General features: G+C 39.8%; 1 long non-coding RNA gene across 2 annotated transcripts in view; it reads right to left on the bottom strand.

Annotated features, from left to right (window-relative positions):
- LOC111818149 overlaps positions 1-2,964 on the bottom strand; it is a 6,286-nt gene that overhangs the window by 995 nt on the left and 2,327 nt on the right. For both annotated transcript variants that reach the window (XR_002822211.1, XR_002822212.1), the window contains exon 2: positions 1,877-2,052. This is a non-coding gene — a long non-coding RNA (uncharacterized LOC111818149). The remainder of the gene's footprint in view (positions 1-1,876; positions 2,053-2,964) is intronic.

Raw genomic sequence — 2,964 nt, 5'->3', positions numbered from 1 at the left:
AAAAAAAAATAAAAAAAAAAAAAGTTCCCTTGTCATTTGTGGTACTGGAGACTGAACTCAGACCTTGAGCTTACCAGGCAGGTGCTTATGCCACTGAGCTATCTCCCTGGCCCCAAAAGTTCCTTTTTTTTTTTAAATTTCTCTTCTGAAAGAAGAGTAAGAGCTAAAACTGTGGAACGGGGCCAGGGAGATGGCTCAGTGGAATAAGCACTTCCCTGGCAAGCGCAAGGGCCTGAGTTCAATCCCTGGTTCCGCAAAAAAAAAATAAAATGAAACTGTGGATCATTGGTAAAGCTATTGTCTTACTATGCTAGAGGCCCCCTACCTGATTCAGAGGGAAGGGGCAGGAAGGACAAACGCCATTAAGTATAAAAGATACTTTAAGGAGGCCAGGGAGATAGCTCAGTGGAATAAGCCCTTCCTTGGCAAGCCCAAGGGCCTGAGTTCAATCCCCGGTTCCGCAAAAAAAAAAAAAAAAAGATACTTTACTGCCCCCTCAACAATGTTCCTCTCCAATAGAAAGGCACACACCCATGCTGAAGTGACAAAATTCTAAGAAGGGAATCACTGTAAAATAACGAATAATTCTGTCACCAGTATCCCAAATTTTCTGGTAATAAAATTCCTCTCAAAGAGTTGGCCATACGGTTCCACAAAAAAAAAAAAGAGTTGGCCATAAAAATCATAGCTTTCCCTAATGGTCAGTGGTTTTACCACTAAAGATGATGCAATATGGGAATTTAGGGGCTGGGGAGATGGCTCAGTAGAATAAGCGCTTGCCTGGCAAGCACAAGGGCCTGAGTTCAATCCCCAGTTACAGAAAAAAAAAAAAAAAAAAAAAAGGGGAATTTAGCTGTACCACACACAGTTGTGGTCTGTGAGCTGTGTGGACTCCAGCTGTGTGGAGAAAGTTATTGTGGTTCAGGGTCAGCAAGCAGCAACACAGGAGTGATCAGTGGTATAGAAGGACGGGAAGGGCTGCAAATCCAAAACAAAAGGAACCAAAGGGCTACAGGCAGTGATCCACAAAGTCCCTCAGAGATAGAGACTTCTTCTTCCCTTAATTTTGAGGAATTAGGTCCAGGGAGACGGCTCGGTGGTCTCAGCACCTGCCTGACAAGCGCAAGAATCTGGGTTCGATCCCTGGTACCACATGCCAGGCCAGTCTCGTGCAGAGTCAGCCACCGAAACTGGGTGTGATGGCGCACACCTGTAATCCCAGCTCTGGAGAGCCTGAGACAGGAGGATCTCTAGGAGTCCAAGCTGCATAGCGAGACCCTGTACCAAATAAATAAATAAATGGATTAAAAAAAAACTTTAGGAATTATACAAGGAAAGACCCTGATTTCCTGCTTGAAGCAAATAGGGAACTGATATCTGTACACCAAAGTAGACACAGCTTGAAGTATACCAGACAGATCTCTTTAAAAGCCACACTATAAATAACTCTGAGCAGATTCCGGATCTTTTATCCAGATGTCCTAATTTTTCAACAAGAAATAAAAATCACAAATATAAAGAATAAAGGTGGTTTCTAGAAGTAAAAATTAAACATCATATATAAAGGGAAACAAAGCACTGAACCATATTTAGGGAAACTTCAAATTAAAAGGAAAATTTTTTAAATGAAAAAAAAAACTGTAGCAGATTTCTGTTTTTCCTACAAATATAAAGCCTACATTGTCACATGGAAACTATTTGCAAGGGGAGCAGGAAATTTACTTAGCATCTCAAATCACTTTAGAATCAAGAACATTAGTGCTGGGCAGTAATGACTCTAGAAAAAGATTTCTCAAATCTTATTTCTCTTTTAAGATTTGAGAAACCAAGATTTTCTGAACCAAAAAAAAACCAAACATAATTCAATGTAATTTACCTTTCTTGAAAATTTCCCAAGGAGAGATACTTATTAGAAATAAGATAACAGAGTTTAAAATGACTTTTCTTCCAGCATGAAACCCCAAATTCAATCATGATCAGCAGCCCTTGTTCTCTTCTTGCCACATTTGTAGTACATACTGAGGCTTGTTGATTTTTGTATCATTCTTCCTGCTGCAACAGAAATAAACACATGATTAAAATGTAAATGATGGGCCGGGGAGATGGCTCAGTGGAATAAGCACTTCCATGGCAAGCGTGAGGCCGAGTTCCATCCCCAGTTCAAAAAAAATAAAAAATGTAAATGATACTAAATATCAAGTGAAGGAAAACACAGAAATCAAAAGTACAGTTTTATAGACAGTATAATGTAGTGGAAGGAAGAGTAATAGAGACATTATTTTCCTATGAATATAATACTGAAACAGTATAGTAACTATTTGCATATATTAATTTCAATATGGAAAATTTAAGACCTTAGCTGAAGGTCAAAACTTTAATTGAGGGCTGGTGAGATGGCTCAGTGGTCTAAAGCACCTACTTAGAACAAGCTTAGCAAAGCACAGGGTCCAGGGTTCAATCCTCCAGCACCACATGCCAGCCAGCCCCACCCCCTGGTGGGCTGAGCTGGCCACACACACACACACACAAATAAATAAAAATTTTTAAAAAAAACTTTAATTGACAACATGACATTTAGCTATAAAACAAAGCTAAATGCTCCAAATAGTATGTTTCATAAAGAGTACATAATCGGGTGGTGCAATGATCCATCTTGTCACTATAGAAAACAAGAAGTACCTGTATTATAATAATTTTAAACAAAACACACAGTTCAAGGACTCTAAGCTTGAACAGTCTTATTTTCAAGTCTTCAATAAGTATCAGACCAGTTACTCATGCCTTTTTTTGTTTGTTTTTGTTTATTTATTTTATTTTGTGTGTGTGTGTGGCCAGCTCAGTCCACCAGGGGGCGGGGCTGGCTGGCATGTGGTGCTGGGGGATTGAACCGCGGTCCCTGTGCTTTGCTTAGCTTAGCTTGTTCTAAGTAGGTGCTTTAGACCACTGAGCCATCTCACCAGCCCC

Source organism: Octodon degus, unplaced genomic scaffold (genome assembly GCF_000260255.1).
Source record: "Octodon degus isolate 3935 unplaced genomic scaffold, OctDeg1.0 scaffold00081, whole genome shotgun sequence".
Lineage (NCBI taxonomy): Eukaryota > Metazoa > Chordata > Mammalia > Rodentia > Octodontidae > Octodon > Octodon degus.
Note: the sequence above shows the minus strand (reverse complement) of the source record. Positions and strands in the feature narration are given on the sequence as shown.